This window comes from Dipodomys merriami, unplaced genomic scaffold, assembly GCF_024711535.1.
Source record: "Dipodomys merriami isolate MVZ:Mamm:240054 unplaced genomic scaffold, mDipMer1.0.p SCAF_8, whole genome shotgun sequence".
Lineage (NCBI taxonomy): Eukaryota > Metazoa > Chordata > Mammalia > Rodentia > Heteromyidae > Dipodomys > Dipodomys merriami.
The window spans coordinates 8,201,822-8,222,538 of record NW_027206401.1 but is presented as its reverse complement, the minus strand read 5'-3'; the positions used below and the strand labels follow the sequence as shown (position 1 = coordinate 8,222,538).

The 20,717-nt window shown below is 41.4% G+C and overlaps 1 protein-coding gene across 4 annotated transcripts in view; it reads right to left on the bottom strand.

Annotated features, from left to right (window-relative positions):
- The window catches only part of Nox3 (NADPH oxidase 3), a 564,487-nt gene that overhangs the window by 223,663 nt on the left and 320,107 nt on the right, over positions 1-20,717 (bottom strand). For all 4 annotated transcript variants that reach the window (XM_070010780.1, XM_070010781.1, XM_070010779.1 and 1 more), the window contains one exon: positions 17,387-17,471. The gene's annotated coding sequence lies outside the window, so the exon portion shown is untranslated. The remainder of the gene's footprint in view (positions 1-17,386; positions 17,472-20,717) is intronic.

Below are 20,717 nucleotides of genomic sequence, written 5' to 3'. Positions count from 1 at the left end.
AAAATGATCACCAAAGGAATCTTTACTGGACAATCATGCATTATTTAGAATGTACCTTTCTTCTCTCTGATTATTACTCTGGAGTTATTGTACAACTCTGTAAACTATATACCTGAGAGATATACAAAAGCTTTGGTCATTGCAAGACATGCAAATTCATTCATTCAGCCACTCTCCTTCCTGAGCCTCCTTTCTGTGGTCAGAACTCATTTTGTGTCCATTCATAACTCACGTGTTTGTGCTTTTTTGACTTTTTTGCAGTGATTCTGGCATATTTCTGTTTCCTTTAATTAGTAGGCTAAATAAAATATTATAGTTTTCACTTTATATCTGTTTGAATCATGGTTTCATCTCATCTCAAAAATATCCCTTTAACATTGGCTTCTTACATTTGCAAAGTAAGCATGGGTTAGTTTTAGTTGGAAATGCAAGTGGAATTTGAAAAAAAACACTTATATTGTGCAACAGTCCTAGTTGTTATGGTGTCAATTTTCTTATGTTTCTGCAAATAAATTTAAACACTTATTAAACATAGTATTTTCAGACCAATGTGCTACAATGGGAATTATCTATCTATAGGAATAAGAACAGACATCTTAGCTGGGCATAGGTGGCTCATGCCTATAATCCTAGCTACTCAAGAGGCTGAGACCTGAAGATCACAGTTGAAAGCAAGGCTGGGCAGGAAAGTCCCCGAGACTCTTCTCTCCAATTAACCACCAAAAAAAAAAACAACAACAAAACAAAACTACTACAAAAATACTGAAAGTAGAGCTGTAAGTCAAGTAGTAGAGTGCTATTCTTGAGCAGAAATTCTCAAGGACGGTGCCCAGGCCCTTGGACAGGCACAAAAAAGGAAAAGGCATCTTAGAAGAAGATATACTGTTTATATAGTAAATATATCTACTGTTTCATTATTAAATATCTTACATTAGCAACTCTATTAATATTTCTCTCCTCAGAGTGGCTTTGGCCTTTTGCATCCTGATTCCCACACCGAAGACAAAAGAAAACTCTGATACAGAACAGAGACAGTCCTGAGCAACTCACAGAAAAACCACACATGGGTTCACGTGGTCTTCTCTATTTACAGCAAGAGATTTGCCATCAAATCATTAAAACACAATTTAGAGTAGAACAAAGAGGAAGACAGAGTGCTAATAAAAGTGAGTAAGATGCATGACTCTGGGCGGGTAAGGCACATCAACCTGATTATGCATAAAACACCATTGATTATGCACAAAACACCATGTTGCCCAGGAAGGAGAAAACACAGACTTCAGTCATTCCATGATTTGTTTCGACACGAAATGAGCTTTTATGTCCACAAGTTGGGTCTTTACATTAGCTTTTTCTGGTCACATTCTGCATGAATTGAAGGAAGAGTTTCTGTTGGGTGGATGGAAGACCTTGTTCCCTGTGAACAGTTTGTCCACAAGTTCTTTCCATTCTCACTCCTCCCTGATGGTGAAGGGTAGTTACAGATTGTCTATAAACACGCCTGGGCACAACAGTGAAGAAGAGAAAAGTTGCCTGTCCACGAAGAACTTATATTCTGATGGAAAGAAACAGCTTGTAAGCAGAAAAGAAATGCAGAGTAAACTAATTTCATATTGTGATTACAGTGTCACAAAGAAGGGGGAAAAGTAGCTGCAGAAGGCAGAAAAATCAATCTCCCTGTCCATCTGTCTAACATCTATCAATTATCTGTTCCCCATATGTCCATCTGTCCATCTGTCTGTATGTCTGACTATCTATCTATCTATCTATCTATCTATCTATCTATCTATCTATCTATCTATCTATCTATCTATCTATCTATCTATCTACCTACCTACCTAACATCTATCTATCACCTAACATCTATTTGTCCATCATCTGTCTGTCTGTCCATCTATCATCTGTCTATCTATCTATCCATCCCTCCATCCATCCATCTATCTATCATTTTTCTATCTGGGAATCTGCATTTTCTGCCTTGTGATTAAAAATTCATCTCTATTCTTCCCATGAAGACAGTGGACTCATGCCCCCATCTGAGAGGAGTAGTACAGATGACAGAACCATTTAGATCATGGAGCCCATGGCTGGGTTATATCGGCAGAATTTCCTTTCTGCCATCTATCTATGCTTCTGTTTTTGTCTGTTAAGAAATGACCTAGGCTTCTTTATTTCTCAACCTTTGGCTCAAGGAAGGATTTGAAGGACCCTCAAAATAGTGTGCAACTATTTTGTTTTCTGCTCAAAATGAACTGTACTCATTACCTTATGTAACTGTAGCCCCCCTGTTCATCACCTTCATAATAAATATTAAAAAGTGATAAAATCTTATATAATGAATATGCATGTATAATAAATGAGTGGCAGTCTCAAAAAAAAGTGTCACAGAAATCCACAAACTCAGAACTAGGGCTAAGAATCCAGAGAACAATTGGATGTGATGATACTCAGTGCCTTCTCCTTCAATGCCGTGACATGGGTGGGCATGAGGGGGCTGGATGCTCTTTATGTGACCATCATGGCTGACAGAGCTGTGTATCATCAGGTGTGGAACACCATGGGACAGGACTAAAAGTGAGGACAGCATTCTATACTGTAGCCCGGAATGCTGTAGCTGTAATTACCAATCCCCAAACAAATAACGTGTGTGCATGTTGGAAGGCATGAGAACGAAAGGCAGCTGCCTTATATCTTACAAGGATAAACACAAACCAGCACACGCAAACAAACAATAGTCAATAAAAAGCCCATCTTTGGGTGGCATAGCAAATAATTTGATTTCTTCATGTACACACATTCCTTAGGAAAAACAAATGTGCCCCTCTCCTTTTCACTCATTTTCTCCCAAAGGAAAATATATTTATTTATTTTTGCAGGGTCTTGTACTTCATTGACACCCTCAAGGTGAGTTTTCCGATATCTGGATGGAAAACTCTCCCCTATTGGTCAAGAAATGGAAATTGCCTTTCTATAGTACAGTGGCATCACCACATGCCAAAGCAGCACATTTCTATGCCTTCCTGCCCTGTGGGGCATGCCTATCCAGTTGCCTTTCTGATACTCAATGTTGGCATCGGTTTCTCTTCCCTAACTTGAAGAGAGGAGAGCTCTTGATTTTAAATTAAAGAAAGAAAACTTATAGAAGCGTGGATTTTAGTGACAAGGAAGGAAAAGTCTCAAGAGCTCAGGCTAGAAGCCTGCTGACTAATTGTATTTTCTAGCCCATTATGTTAATAACTAGCGTTTCTTGCATGGACAGATGCAACTCAGATGATAATCTATGCGCATATCAAATTGTTGATTCATCTTCGAAACTCACTTTAAATACTCCCTGGCTCAAACTCTATGAGGGCAGGTGTTTGGTCTGCCCTGTTCACTGTTCCAAATGCTAGTTCAGTGCTTGGCATTTGTACATACCTTCATAGTAATTACTTGAATGAATAACTAAATGATTGCGCACGCTAATTACTGAAGATACCCAGAGATAGAGCTAGTTAAGACTTCTTCTATGTTGTATAAACACATACATTTTTATGATAGTATGTTCTCAAGACTCACAGATACTCTAAGGATGATTTTGTTAGAGAGGCTATTTTTCCTCGCGGTTTTGTGAATAGCTGCTACCAACTAAAGTTTTTTGTGCACTATCGCTTTTTTAAAAAATACATTTTATTTTTTTATTTAGATGTACAATGACTAAAATGTTCCCAGATAATTTAGAATTGCTTAGTATAGTATGTCATCTGTGCAATCTTCAATTACCAGTGTGACTGAGAAAGCCAGGGGGATGAGGACTTGGGGGGGGGGAACCTTTTTTATTCTGTTAACAACAAATTTGTCCCGGGGCCCTTGAGGAACTCAGGCTTTGTGTGGAGACAGAAACCAGTGTGACAAACTGGTTCTTTGTAGCATGAACGGAGGCAGACTGGGGTGCTCAAAACCAAGCAGGTGATGCTGCTGTGATTTCTGGGCCAGGGCCTACGGGAGATGCTACCAGATGGAGGCTGACCTCAAGAGAGGACATATTGCTAAGCCATGATCTAGTGGCAGGCCACTGTTTGGGGAAAGAGCACATGACACCAAGAAGAGATTCAAGACTTACCTGACACCTGCTCCCTGATGCTTACGAAATGGAGGCCAACTCTAGATGGCTGATGTCCTGCGCCACGTGGAAGGGCGAAGGATCGCAGCCTGAGTTCTGCGCTATGTGTGAATGGCTTCTCTGTGGGCAGAAGGTAGCACTGAGGTTTGAGATGGATTGACTGGCTTCATCCATTAAGAAACTCACAATAAGGATTTCTCACCCATCTTTAAAAAACAGTTCTCAGTGCTGTCATTCACACCAAGAGCAGGTCTCTGTGTGTAGCCCAATGCTACCTCCTGAAAGCTCTTTCTTTTTGGTTTCTCCCCAGTTGAAATTCAGGTAAGGACTTGCCAAAGAAAAAGAAAAAAAATAACATGTCAGGAGACACACATTCAAGAGGATCATTGCAAGGGTGTGAAGAAGTCGAGCGCTCCTTGAACAGACAGGGGTCCTACTGTGACAGAGAGGAGAGACTCAGCCATCCACTGACAGTTGGAGTGCCAGCATCAAGACGCAGACAAAGAAGCCAGCAGTGGTGGTGCACACATTCTCATGCTTCCAACACTGTGAGGCTGAGGCAGGAGGTATGGAGGTTGGAGGCCAGCCTGGTATACACGGTGAGATCCTGTCTCAAGATAAAAGTCAGGCAGAGAGAAATTACTGAGAACAGTGCAAAGCTAGTAAGAGGGGACATGAGTTGAAATAGTGGTGTGATCAGACGGTGGATAGGTGTGTGTTTTAATTAAATTCATGTGGTCTCAGAAAGAGGCGTGTGAGGGCACAGGCTTGCCCTTGGCCAAAGTCCACTTGAGAAGGACAGGACCTGGACCAAAGTGTATTTCAAGCAATCCATCGGCTAAGTAGTCCAAGCCATTCATGAGTAAGAAACAGGAAATTCGGAATTTGGCGGCCTTGTTCTAGGAATCAAGGGAACAGATGCCAGTAAATCTCGTAAGTCCAGTTGTTGGCAGTAAGCCCTTTTCCAGATCACAAAGGATGAAGGGTCCTTTGCACCTTTCCTATCTTCCAGGATCTTAGGGCTCACGCAAGATTCAGAGCAAGCTTCTCTCTGTTGGCATCTAACTCCATCCCAGAATTATGTAGGAGCTACAGCTGAAAGTTCCAGCCTCTCTTCATGTGGGTTCTCATCCCAAGTCTGTGTCATTGGGAAGAGAAGAACTCACTGATGAGAAGGAAGTGGGAAGGATTTGCTCATTGTTACGCACCTGGGATACCAACATGGAAGCCCTCTCGCATCCAGATCACTGCTGGCAAACTGCCTTGCTTATGCATATTTATAACACATACTCTCCCTCTTTTCTCTCTCTTTCTCTCCTCTCTCTCTCTCTTCTCTCTCTCTGTCTTTCTCTCTCTCTCTCTCCATTGCATGCATCCCCAGTAGTGAAATCCACTTACTGACTGAGCTAAATATACTGAGGAAATTCAGAATTTTCATTTCGTGCATACCCTAAATTTCTGCATGCCCCAGTGAATTTCTTCTTTCTTTATCATGTTAATAAAAGGGGTTGACTCAGCCAAGGTCAATCAGTATGGTCATAAAAATTATCCTTACGGTGATCTAATGATGGGTGAAAGGAAGGATGTGATGTTTCTGTGTGAATAACCACCAGGAAACATAGTAGTAATTTTTTTTTCCTGAATACATTTTAAAAATAAAGATCCATATAATTCCAGGCCATTGGCCTGGGAGGCAAGGGAGGCTAGTTCAAGTACACATAGACTGTTTCTGATGAATAAAACACTTTTTTATTCATATAAAGTATTTATTAGGTATTGGATTTTATAAACAGTTTGGTCCTGGAGTCTTTATTTTTAAAAAGGTTATTCTGAATGCATTACCAAGTATCCTGTGGAATATTTCACATAAAATGAAGCAGAGAATGTATAAATGTAAACAGGCTAATTGTATGCAGATATAAATTATGGATGTTGGTATTATGAAAAAGCATTGCTGATTTGCAGGGGTCTTACTCAGCAGCTCCGTGTCTTGTCTAGGGGGATATTTAGTATGGCTGTGATGTGCAGAATTTAAAACAAAGCTTTGAATTCTAGAGAATAAAATACAGCCCACTTGTGCACAGACCACACCGGTGAGAGGATGCGGTTTTTATCTCATTTTATTGCTGTTGGAATCGGCCCTCATCAGCCCTGCCATCCCTGTATGTCAAAGCAAAGGCAAAGGTGTGGAAGGGCTGTGTCTGCCCTGTGATGTGTGTCCACAGGCAGCAGTGTCCTCGGCAGTCTGTACTGTGTACCTGCCCAGGTGGACATGATTTACACACCACGTCACACGCCTACATTGGTGTCTCAAGCAACCCAAGTGCTAGAGCTGCTTCCTATTCACAAAAATAGGCTCCCAAATATAGGAAACCTACAAAGGATGCCGAAGACCAGACACAGACAAGTTGAGCCGTACAGATGGAAAGGAGGAGAATTTGATGACCCCCTCATGCTGAGATTTTGCCTTACCTTCACCAGTTTTTATATAACTTATAGAAACAAATTGAGCCTTGAGTTAAAGGAACTACCCATACCAGTTCTAAGCACTAAAGAAATATGGGAAATGAGCCACTTTATGAAGGTAAAATAATTGGCCTAATATTTTATGATAGGTGGCATGAAAAAATTACAGAGATTTACGTGGAGAACATAAACCTTTTCCTGACATGGGTGGTAAGTGTTTCATAGTAAATAATTGACAACAGAAGGCTGATTTCCCTTTCCAGCCATCATCTGCCTGACATTCCAGGGGGAAAGAGACCTGAAATAGAAGCAAGGGTAATTTTGCTTACTCTAAATCATAAGTCGTGAAACTTAGTATGAGAGTTTATACTACTGTATAGTAGTCTGATAGACTTTAAAATAACCTTCCCAAAACAAACCGTTTAAATAGGGATACAGGTGGACCCATTGCAACAATGAGATGTACAAGTCATTATGTCGAAAAATGAACTTTACAACTTTGGTGGAGGGGGGAGATGGGAAGGGATGGGAAGGGGAAACAAAGGAGGAGGCAACAATGCTTGATAAGAAATGTACTCATTACCTTGCCCATGTAATTGTAACCCCTCTGTATGGTATTTTCACAATAAAAAATAAATAAAATAAAATAACCTTCCATATAGCATTAAGAAGGTGGCCCCGGTACCGACAGGCTAGAAGGAATGGAATGTCAAGCATGGTGGAGTTTTCCACCAAGATAGAATGAAAACCACATGGTGTATAGCGTTGTGCAGCATCTGCGCTTTACCCTTGTAGTGTTCAAAACCAAGAATGTGTTATTGTAGGGAATCACGTGAAAGACCAGGTAAGCTGGAGGGCATTTCATATTGATCTTAAAAATTTGTAGGTCTTGATGGTGATGATTTCAGTAGTAGTCGAGTTTGTACTCAAAGTCTGGCACTTGCTAGGCTGATGCTCTACCATGAAGCCATTCTTCGTTTTTTTTTAAGACAACTTCTCCCTTCCTGCTGAGATAAGCACTTGGACCGTGATACACCCACTTTCAGGCTTCCTAGAGATGTTGGAATAACGTGTGTACCACTGTAGCCAGCTTTTCTCCATAGAAATGGAGTCTTGTGAACTCTTCTGCCTCAGCTGGCCTGGAGCTATCATTCTCCCAATCCCAGCTTCTCACATTGCTAAGGATGACCAACAGGAGCCACTGGGTACAGATGTGAGTTGAGAAGGGGGAGTCTTGCAAACCATTCTGCTCATTCTGTCCTCGAACTATAATCCTCTCAATCTCAGCCTCCCAAGAAGCTACGATTTCAGGTAAGAGCTACTGGCACCCAGTTAGGTAGTATTCTTATACAGATTTTCTCTTCTTAGCAGCCTAAAGATTTCCTACCCAGAACATTCCTAGTCATATTAATGGGTTTCCTAACCCATTCGATGAATTAGAGTCTATCGAAGTGTTAATATACTGTGGTCCCTGAGCCCATATGTTTAAATTTCCATGGCCACAAACACAAACTGTGAGCTAGCACTGGGGTTTCATTGATTCAATGAAGACAAAAAGACACACAGGTATTTTCTCAATTCAGCAAGTTAGGCCTTCACTCAGTTTGAGAATGGTATAGATTAAAGCCAAAGATGTTAAGGATTCTCTGCTGTACCCTTAGGTTTATTCTTTTTTAGGGGGTGGGGGTCCGGTTGTGGGGCCTGAACTCTGGGCCTGGGCACTGTCCCTCAGCTCTTCAGCTCAAGGCTAGCACTCTACCACTTGAGCCACAGCACCACTTCTGGCTTTTTTCTTTTTGCTTATGTGGTGCTGAGGAATCGAACCCAGGGCCTCATGCATGCAAGGCAAGCGCTCTACCTCTGAGCCACCTTCCCAGCCCCCCCCCCCTTAGGTTTGTTCTTGCGTATTTGAGGCTATGGTGTGTAAAATGGATTGGTTAATCTGAAGTAATGATAATATGGTTGGATAATTTGTACGTTTTCTACAGTCCAAGCAATTACTGAAGGAGTCTGTCATCATGTGCTACACAGACCCAGTTTTGTGATTTTTTTCAAACCCAGAACTATTCATATTTCTCCCCCAATGACAGCAGTTCTTCAGTTCAAGGCTGAATGTGTAGGAAGGTAGTAGGACTTTCCCTTTAGTTACATGGGGCTTCACTCCCTCCCTGGCCCACCCCACCCCACAGGTCCATAAAAGTGCCCTTCGGCAGGCTTTACTCCATTCAGTGACGAAGCCCATGACCAATGAAAACACCTAGTTGGCTGTACATATTCTGTCTGCTGGAAGAAGTGGAGTCACTTATTAAACTCTAAAGTTTAAGATACTCTTTTATTACTACTCAGATAACTCTGTAAATATAACAAAAATGTTAATAAAGCCTATTGTATTTTAAAGTTATTGCTACAATAACTCGACATCAATAAAATTTCCAAGCAACTTGATGGCTTCTTCTCCCTAGGTAGAAATTAAACACACACACACACACACACACACACACACACACACACACACACACACACACACACACACACACACACACACACACACACACATCTCCTTTTTGATTTAAAAAAATTCAGTAATAGGATTCTGGAAGGCAACTTCCCTATGGGCACCTAAAAGCTGAAGTATCAAAGGTAGTCCCAGGAAAGAGAGAAGAGTTCATCTGAACGTGGAAAGGCTTAATGAGCTCATCTCTGACCTCTCACCTACCTTGCGTCTGCAAATGAGCTGAGAGCTGGAAAAGTTTCACAGGTAGAAAACTGGGCTTGAGTGGATGGCCAGAAGAGTATGTGACCTCTGATTCCAGAAAAGATGCAGAGCTATTTTTGGATATTGGGGAAGTATTGTAATGAAGACATGCCCCAGGGGAAGCAGCATCCCTGAACTCAAGGTCATCCAAGCCTTGGTGAGTGCAGATGTCAGTGTCAGCTTAGACTAACGAGTGGCAACAAGGAGTTGTATGGAAGGGACTTCAGTGTTCTTATTCCTATGTGACTTAATTCTCAAGTTTATATCATGAATCAAGACTCCACTTTACCATCAAATAAACTGAATGTGGTAGTGTGAAGATCTCAGTATTCTCATCCTGCTTATTGCTCTTATTGTTTCCATTCAGAAATGGAAAGAACTGATTGCCCACATTTCAAGCTCAAAACCACTGAATTTGCTCTCTTTGGTTGCAGAGTCAGGGTGATTTAAAATGTAAGATCACCAAGTAAATTATGTAGGTCCCTGAGTTCAAAACTCAGTACCATCAAAAGGATATAAGAAGATGAAGAATAAGAGGAGGAAGAGGAAGAGGAGAAAGAAGAACAAAAGGGCTGAGATCCCACTGTCTACTTCAAGGTTACACTTCCATGACATATAGACCTCTGAGTGCATTCCATCTTTTAAGTATTTCATGACCTCTCAAGAGAATCAAGCTGGGGATCAATTTAACTCCTAGCCTTTGTGGGACATTCTATGCAGCAGGTACATAAAAAAGGTATTTTGTTACGATGGCCCTATAGTATATTTTGAAGTCTGATATCATGATACCACCAGCATTGTGGGGTTTTTCCTCAAGATTGCTTTGGTTGTTCAGGACCTTAGGATTTTGGCAGGGTTTGAATTGAATCTATTGATTGCTTTAGGCAGTATGGTCATTTTCTTGATATTAATTATGCTGATCCATGTACATAGGAAGGCCTTTCCATCTTCTGGTGTCTTCTCCAATTAGTCTTTCAAGGCGACACAGTTTTCATTGAGGAGATCTTTCCCCTCCTTCATTAAGTTTACACTTAGGGATTACTTTTTTTTTTAATGTTGAGCCTATTAATAGTGAATGAAATTATTTTTCTGATTTCTTTCTCAGAATGGCTATTTTCAAAAATGCAAACAGTAATAAATGCTGGCAAGATAGCAGAGAACAAAAGAACCCCTAGACACCAGTGACAGGAATGCAAATAGTACAAAACTGTGGAAATCAGTGTGGAGGTTCCTCAGAAAACTGAAAAGAAAGCTATCTAAAGGAATGTAAGACAGGACAAATTAGAGAGAGTTACCTATACGTCCATGTTCACTGAAGCATTATTCACAATAGCCATGCTAGGGAAACAGTTCAGGGCCCCACAACGGATAGTGGATTGAGGAAATGTGTCACATATACATAATAGAAGAGTAGAATTTCATTCTGCACAAAGAAAGGTCAATCATGTCACTTGCAGGAAAGTGGACAGAACTGAAGATTATCGTGCAAAGTGAAATAAGTCAGGGTTAGAAGGACAAGGGTTTTATGTTATGTATACACACATACACATATGTATATATACACACATGCATATACATACATACATTCAGAATCACATGTACATATGCAGAAAGAATATGTTTATAATTGTGAGACTGTATGAGGGGATTAGTGATATGGGGGAGAGAAAAGAATGAATATTAGAAGGCAAATGATATTGAAATATAGTACATCAATGTATCAAGATGGCCATGATGAAAGTAACTGAAAAATTGAATAACAGGGTTAGGGAGGAAGGGAAAATGTTAATCAAGGAGTTAATCTGATAAATACAATAGATGCATGTGTGGAATATTACAGTGAGATCTCTTTGAATAACTTTTAAACACCTAAAAAAATGAATGACCAGAATGTAAAATAGATCCTCTAAGGGGTAAGAGAAGGGAGGGAGAAAAGAAAGGCTAAAAAGAGGACTGGTATTGTCAAAGTTCAACACACTGGGCACATATATGAAAACAGAAGCATCAAAACCCAATAAAATTATTTTAAAAAGACAGAGAGGAGGAAGACCAATGTAAGGGGTGAATCTGATCAGGGTACATGGTAAATAAATATGGATATGTCCAAATAAAACCTGTCATACAACTAGACAGATGCTTATAAAAATGTGTAAAAATGCCCCCCAAACAACAACAACAACAACAAACATACAACAGAGGTCTTTTTTGTTGAAAAATTCAGTACTCTAGTACTTGATCAAGAACCTCAGAGAGACAGAACATGAAGAGGCCCACTTACTGGAAACCCCCCAAATATGTGTGCATATGGCCATGCTATAGAAAGAGAAACTGCTTGTCTTCCAGAAGTATCTGCTCAGGCCCAGGCTTGAGCAGTGATTCCTCCCATGAACAATGAAGCCTGGTGTGTGTACTCATGATGCCTGTTGATGTGCGTGATTTGAGGCTAATATGTTCATCCATGAGTACAGAATAAATACATATGGAATAAGATCTTGAATAGGGGGCCCTAATTACTACATATATGTGGTTACTTCTCTTCATGTTCATCATCTCCCAACTGAGGATGTTCGTTTAGAACATAGAACGTAGTCTACGACTACGCCAGTAGACTGGGCACATAAGAGATACAGAGGGGGATTTGTGAATGGAAAGAGTGATTTCACAAGTGTCAGACAGTCTAATATTAAGAACTAACATTATTTCTTGACACTCTCTGGTGGGCTTTGATGACACATTTGCTGGCACAATTACCCTTTTTATATAAATGTTTTCAAACTGGAAAAGTTTTCTCTGATCTTCCCAGGGTATGACTCTAAACCTGATAATCTGAGGAGAAATACAACAATCCCATTAGTATGGTCTGTATTTTCCTTCCTTACTCTTCCATTGGGCTTATTTAGGCCAGTATTCTACACTTCATTGCTCCAACCTCTACCACCTATCCAGTAATAAGAGCACAAGGCCTGTGGGGAAATATGTATAAGCTCTCCATTAATACTCTAGATAATAAAAAACCTATATTCCATTATTAGTAAACAAATATGATGTAGTTTTGATTAGACCATGCATATCTTTCTACCTAGAAGTAAAATTGACTCACTGTTTATGTAGCTCTTCTTCCCTCCCCATTCCTTTATTTACTCACTAATGTGATTTTGTAACTTTCTTGTCTGGTAGGTTTATCTCAAAGTAAAGCCGGAGGAAGTGAAACACAATAATACTTCCCATTTGCATATTAATTTACAGTTTGTAAAGCATTTGCAGAATTTTGCAATAAAATCACAACAACTGTGCTAAGTTAGCAAGACAAATGTTATGATCGCTAATTGAAAGGGTTGGAGGAGGGGTCAGGGGGAGGAGGTGGACAATTTCAGAGAAGGGAGGAAAATGTAATCAAGAATTCAATGAGTATCCTACAAAATTAAGAAGTGTGAAGATAGGGATGGGTAGGGAAGGAATGGGTGAGAATGTTGGAAGGGGTGAAATGGAATAAGATATATTCCTAAACTTCTTTGTTAAATGGCAGCTCCTCTGTACAACTACTTAAAGATAATAACATATGAAAAAACCCATTATTATCTTTATTTTACCAGCTAGAACTGGAAAGGGGTGTGACTTTCCCAAGACTACATGTCTAGGCAATGGTAGTGCTAGGCTTCAGGTCCAATGGCTCCACAGCAAGGGAGGAGTATGGCTGGTAGATCAGTGTGCACATGGTGACTGAACAGCCCCTCTATAAGCATGAGCACCTCCTTGAATGCTGAGTTACTTAGTGATAACTTCTTCTTGTCCCTCCCTCCCTTCTTCCCTTTCCACTCTTCTCTCCACCCCACCTCATCTCCCTTTCCTTCTTCCCTTGCCCTCTTCTCTCTCCCTTTCCTTTTCTTTATTTCTGTCCTCTTTTTTTCCTTCCTCCTTCCTTTCTTTCCCCCCTCCTTCCTGCCTTCCCAATTTCTCCCCACATTTCTTTTCTTGCACAAATGTCCTAGACTTACATCTGAAGGCTTTCTGAAGATCTAGGGCATGGCATACTGGAAATTCAAAGTGAGCTCAGTTCTGCAAAGTGACATAACATTACGGAAGTTGACTCCTTGCATGGAAGGCTGATGTAGGTTGGAGGCCCTCCTTATAGTTGTGGCCACATCATCCGGAAAGTCATGACGGGGTCAAATGTAGTGGCATATGCCTGTAATCCCAGATATTTAGGAGGTAGACACTTAGGAGCATTTGAGGTTTGAGTCACCTCAGACAAAAGGAGGCCCTATCTGAAAAACAAACTAAAAGTGAAGAATCTGGTGTGGGGTAGGCTGTGTGGCCCAAGTGATACAGCACCTTGCGCTGTAAGTATGATGTGGAGTCCAATGGCACGGTAGGGAGGAGTCACAGATGCCAGTGCCAGTGGCTCATGCCTATAATCCCAGATACACAGGAAGCTGAGATCTGAGGATTGCTGCTCAAAACCAGCCCACGTAGGAAAGTCTGAGAGACTCTCATCTCAATTAACCACCAACAAGCCAGCGTCATACTTTGGTTCAAGTGGAAGAATGCTGGCTTTGAGCACAAAAGCTCATAGAAGCTGTCTAGGCCCTGACTTCAAGTCTCAGGACTAAAACAAAAAGTCATGATGGCACGGTAAGAATTGGATAGAGGAAATTGGATCTGCTAACACCTGACACCTTGATCTTTACCTCCAACTCAGAAACTGGCTGTGTGGCTCCTAACTGTCCCAAACATGTCCCAAGTTCCTGCTGGTTGGTTCTGTGGCCAGAACCATTTCCTGGTACCACCTATAAGAGCTTTACCACCTTTTAGTCTGTGCAGGGGAGGGGAAAATGATAATGACAAACAGAAAAGTAAGTAATTGCAACAGTGACAGGTACAATGAAGCAGGTAAGCAGAAACAGAAAACAGTAGATAGAGACCAGTAAAGTTTGAGTTGAAATCAACAAACTTGGAGGTGCTCAGATGCCTGTTCCATAGAAAATGTGAATGCAGGTGCATGTTGTAAGCCACAAAGTGGGTGGACATTTGTTAGGAAATAGGATAAAATTACTACAATATTATAGTTTCCTTATAATCTGCTAAAAAAAACTATCCTATGTACATTTTTAAGGTAGGCTCAAACATTTTTCCTTTGATATTTTTGTTACAAATTTGAATATATACAAAAGAACATTTAAAACAGGCAAAGTATAGAAAGTAAGCCATAATTCAACTGCCTCCCAGCTTAAGAGAGAATTTCCCAGCCTCAATAAGGTTCTTGGCTATACAGTTCATAATACATCACACACTGGAAGTAAACAGTTCCTGCATTTTTAAAATTTATCACTCCCTTGCTTGTCTTTATAGATTTACCACATATATATGTAGCCTTTAAATAAGATCTCATCTGTTTTTGCACGCCTTTTGACTTTATAAAACAGAATCATATTGCAGATGTTTCGAAAATTGCTTTTCTTGTTCAACATCGTGTTTTGAACTTCAACTATGTGTGTGTCTGTGGCTTTCATGCATTTGTTTATTTTTCATTGCTAGAAAGCACTTCATCTTGTGAACAGCCCATGGTTTATTAATTCACTCTTCTGCCCATGGATATTTGTTTCCAGGATTTGTTTCTCTTATGGCATGGCTAGGATGCATATTCTTGCTTATCCCTGAAAGTGGGTTTATTGGAACCTAAGGTATGAACTTTTGGCTTTCCTAGGAAGTAACCAATTATTTTCTGAGATAGTGCATCAACTTGCACTCCCACCACTAGTTTGCAAGAGTTCTACTAGACTAGGATCTTGCCAAAACCTTGTTAATATCAAGTGTTTAAGTTCTGCCAATGTAATGTATGGGCTTTTTTCCAAAGTTAGGGCCCTCCTTAAATCATGAATGGAAAAGGAAGGGATTTCAGAAGGAGACAAGTAGCATACTTATAGTGAAGCAATTGGGGATCTGAACAAAAAGATTATATTTAAAGCTATGGGTGGGCAAAACCCCAAAGTAGGTACTAGTGCTGTTTCTGGTTTCACCCTAAGGCCTGAAGTATGAAGATGGGGAGAAGCAACTGGACTCTTTTCTGGGGAAAGAATTGAGAAGGTTACATGAGCTATGGAGGCTATAGTTGACTTCCAATGAGGAAAGAAGACAGAGGTGGGAAGGAGGGGGATAAAGTCTGACCTCAGTCTCTTCCCTCCCAGTCAGCTCATCTGCCAGTTCAACCTGTGTGAACCCCCAGAGAACATGGGGATCCAGGTCCCTGTTTGATGGTCTACTCAGGCCCTGGGAGAGAAAGATAAGGGAAAGAGAAGGGATCCGGAGGGGCACATGGAAAGCCCCTCAGGCCAGGTGATTTCCACTGGACTGGCTGAGCTAATCTTAGTCATCTGTGGGTGGTTTATGAATACAGATATTTCCAGCCTCTGGCTAGTCTAGTTCCACCCGAGACCCTCATTGCTTCCCAAGGTATCCATTTCGTATGTGGTGTTGAGTATATTTTCGTAGGCTGGTTTACAGGCTTACAGGTCATTCCTTTAATAGGAGGAGAGTCTTGGAGTCCTGAATCGAATCAATCAGGTTTTTGGTTTATGGAGAATCAAATTTTGCATTCCCCAAATATCTAGTTCCCTTTAAAAATTTCAGCGACATCAAGAATTCGAACAGTAACACATGCTGGTGGGGATGTGGGAGAAAAGGAGCTCTAATGCACTGCTGGTGGGGATGTAAATGAGTACACCTACTCCGGAAGGCAGTCTGGAGAATCCTCAAAAAACTAAACACAGAACTTCCCTACAGTCCAACTATATCACCCTTGGGCATCTACCCAGAACATTATAAGTCAGGATATGGTAAAGATACTTGTGTATCTACATTCATTGCTGCACTATTCACAATAGCCAAGTTATGGGAAAGTCCAGATGCCGTACAATAGATGAGTGGTTCATTAAACTGTGGTACCTATTCACAACAGAATTTTACACAACCATTAGAAAGAATAATACTATATCATTTGCAGGGAAACGGATGGACCTAGGACTAATCATGCTAAATGAGGTAGCTAGGCTCAGAAAGACAAATGGTACATGTTTTCTATCATAGATAGAAGCTAGTTCTAGATACAACTAGACATGATAGTATGTGTAAGACTTTATACATTTATACACACACAAACTGAATAAAGGAGGGTGTATGTAAGGGGGAAATCCAAAGGTGTAACTGCTCTGACTATCTAAAATGCTGTTTATCAAAATTTTAAGACACGCAAACATGATTGTCTAGTTTTGATTTTTCTTTTTGGGGGCAGGGAGAAAAAGGAGGAGGGACAGAAATGGAGTAAAGAAGGGCAAGCAGATGCCGTCATTGTATTCAATATGCTGTATGTAAAAAACAAACTGTGTAACTTGCTGGTAGTGATGGGAGGGGGGAAATGGTAAGAATCACGGAAGTGCAATTGCTGAAGAAGTGTCTGTACTCATTACCTGACTTACGGAATTGTCACCTGTTTGTACAACTCCTTCAAAACAACAACTAAAAAACCTAAGAGACACTCTCACATGATTATTTTTCCCCTAATCCTTATTTATTTACTTGGGCACTCATGTCAGGTTGATAGTTTATACCGCGTTTACAGTTTACTAAACACACTGGAATTGTTTATCTGATTCATATACAACTTGCTTATTACTTTTAAACCTAAATTCTCACTGTATCCGTATGCCTGTTATATTTTATCTTATTTGAGTTAAATCTTGGACATGTTTTTATTGAAAACTGTAAATCTGATTCATAAAACATATCTGTTTCTCTCCCAATCTTGAGTCATAGATGATGACTATTAGTGTAGACATTGGTTCAAATCAACTCAAATTCCTATTTGGCTCTGCTTCTGACAGTGTGGCCTTGTTCAAATTTCTTGTCCTTTCTAGACTCACCTTCTCATGAATAGGAAAGCAATGACGCGTATCTTGTGGGATTGTTTGTCATTTCCTAAAATGGGAGCACACTTACGTGAAAACAGCTCTCCAGGAGCAGCTCTGTGGCAGAGCCACGGTGGAGTTTTAAATGTTTAGTGCACTTACGTTTTGTGTTTCAGCAGGAGTGAGACCTGTACCCTGATGGGCTTCAGCCCCCGTCTGCCCAAAGTGATTCTGGGATCTGTGGAAGCTGAAAGGCAGAAAGAAAAGCCAATGAAAATGAGATGATGAAGCAAGGCAGTAATTTTTCCCAGGAGGGCGATGGCCTTGAGAAAATAATTTGATCGTGTAAATCATTTAGTCAATGAGAAGTCCCAAACTAGAACACTTCCTTTACTGTTAGAAGAAGTCCACCATTAGGGATTATGGGGGATTAGAGAGGAAATTATGGCATAGGTTGAAACAAATGCTAAACCTTGCCCTCTTTCCTGTCCTAGTGTTTATGAGGAGTGAAAGCAGAATAGGCAGCCAGTCAGATACTCCCTTCTTTGTGAGAAGAGTTGAGAAGGTTTGAATAAAATAAACCCTCAGTCGGCAGGAGATCTGTCTCTTCTCATCTGAGATGCTGAGAGAAGACCAACTTTCAGACCAACCTAGACCTATGCAGAGCACAGACAGTTGCAGCCATGTAGTTTTGTGGTCAGGCAAATGGAGGCCTTTTATTTCTGGTCCTCAGGATGTCCTTGTCTCGGATGGACAGAGGCATGACCTAGAAGTCATGATCAAAGTCTAGATGGGAGCCAGTCCAAGGTGGTTCTGGGGCTGAGGCTCCAGATACATTAGGAAAGCAAGAAGTGAATAAAGAAGACAGGAAATCCCAGGAGCAGCCGCGGACACTTAGGTGGCCATTCAGCCAGCAGGGCACCACCGAGGAGCGAAGCCTCTACAAGGAGCCAGTGCCGATGTCACTTGTACTTCGTATTTCCACTCTTGTGATCAGTCTAGGGAAGGCAGACGTCACTCCTCCTGGAGAGCACTCACCCTGTCCTTCTGCCCCAGGAGTATAAAAGCCTTTCCTTCTCTAACAGGTTCAAAATGGAAGCGTTTTTCCTTTAAGAGATACTGCTTGCCTTATGAACATACCCCAGGGGAACCGGATTCAGTTTACTTTTCCCCAACTATCAGAGAACAGTTATACTTAAGATAACCTTTTTGCCTTTAAGACAGTCAATGTATAGTCAAAGATGTATTTTTATGTCCCTTTCCTAAAGACCTTTAATAAATGTACCTTTGCAGTGAGACCAGCGCTAAATACGAACTGCTAAGTCTTTATCGAGAAGAGAAGACAAGCTTACTCTTGAAAATGTTCACCCTAACCTTTCATTTCAAATTTGTCTCTCTTTTTTTTGGCGGCTTCCTTTGATCTAGCAACACAACCCAAACCAGCTTAAACCAACAGGAACCAAAACAAAATGTAATTTCTCTTGTTATGTCACCAAATATTGAAGGGATTCAAGCTGAGTATGGTTGGCTCTCATATGGTGTGAAAGTACTTGGCATTTTTTTCATTTTGTATCTTTCGGCTTTACTTCACTTGTACGGGCCTAAAGCCCAGGCTGGCTGCCTCCACAGGGTGACTTTCAGTGGTTCTAACATCACTATTCTACCAGGGTTGTGGCCAGAAAAAACAAATAAGTAAATAAATAAATGATGCGTTTGTGTCACTCTCTTTGAACTGAGTATTGGCATTCTCGGACCCCAAGGATAGCCAATTGCTCTAGCTAGTGGGCGCAAAAACCCCACGAAAATGCAATGTCTTCATTTTCAAAACAAGTCGATTGCACTAGAAGAGCTTGAAGGTCCCTCTGCATGAAAACTTCCTCTTTCATAAGCCTGTGGGCATTCTTACATTTAACCAGGCCAGGAAAAGCTCAGGGAAGATCCCTTACTGCCTTGAGGCGTCTCACTCTCCTCTGTCCTTGGAAGGATCACAGGATGCATGCGGCGAAGTCACTGATAACAAAGTAAAAAATAGCCCTCATGCAGCCCGCTGGTGGCTGGGCAGGTACAGCTAACTCATCACAGCCCCGGACTAAACCATTTCCCTCACACCACAACCAGATGAACACCATGGAGCGAGGCAAACAAAACAAAAACAAAAACAAGACCGTCAGCTATCACACCTGAACAGAGATCAGAACAAAGCACCTAAATGACTACCTCACAACTCAAGTGGGTGTTTGCTGCTCACTTCTCAAATGTAAAACTAACTCCATTCTTCCTCCTTCCTAAGTAAAAATCATTTACCTACCCAATTATATAATGACACCCAACCCCTGACTGTATGTACCCCTCCCCCCAATGCACTCCTCCCTGCTCCTTTAGACTTCCCAAAGACCAAACGGGAGCCTGGGCCTCTGACCCCTCAGATTCCTGTTCTCTAGGGTGTTGGTGTGCACACCCAGCTTTGTCTGACCACAGGTGTCTTCCTGTGGGAGTATCTGGATGGTGAGCCTGGCAGATACGGCTAGTGCTCCATTTGAGTCTTTCTTGGGAATGGCATGTGCAGAATGCGGGGGCTGTGAAGGGTCAGATTCCCATCACGGGGGGCCTTGCCTCCTGAGCTGCCGAGTGACTATCAGCCGGTTGTCATGGCTTCTAGGCCTCCACCACATTAACTACCTCCTCCTCGGGCCTACATTTAACCCAAAGGAGTGCTTTGTGTCCTGAATCTTGCTGTCTTCCTCCTCCAGTGTTTCTAGAACTATCTAAAAATATCCCAAGCGTTCCTAGGATATTTCTAGTCAGATTCCACCTGCAGAGCTGCTGTTTCCTCAGCATTGGTGGGGGCCGGCCATTGGGAGTTTTTGTTTCCTTTTAATGTTTTTTTATTGTAAAAATAGTGTACAGAGGGGTTACAGTTACATGAGTAAGGTCATGAGTACATTTCCTATCAAGCATGGTTACCTCTCCTTTGTTTTTCCCCTACCATTCCTTCTCTCCCACCTCCCCAATTCCTCCCTCCAACCCAAGTGGTAAAGCTCATTTTCAACAAAGTGTCTTGTACATCTCATTGTTACCACTGGATTTTTTTACGAAGCTTGTCAGCTGGTGCTCATGTGTAGCCCCTGTGGCACAGTGTTGTTCTCAGAGAAGCAATCGTCAGCAGGTTGGATTTCCACTTTGAATTACTAATGCCAGCTATTACCTTGTAGCTCCCTCCCCTCTCATCCCTGAGTGAGATCTCGGTCCCATCCTGACTTCCGGTCCACAGAGCACTCCTCTGGCTTCCTCCCCAGGCGTTCCCTCGATGGCTGTTCTGAATCATGCACCTTCCTCACCTAAGTCCCAGTTTGTGTACCTGGGCTCCCACTTTCTCTCCCACTCCATGTCCCTCTCTCTGTGTATATGGCATGGATGGTCCACATCCACCCACAGAGGGTGTAGACCCTGTCTTTTTTGCTCTTTGCACTTCTTGATGTTGAAGCAAGTTGGG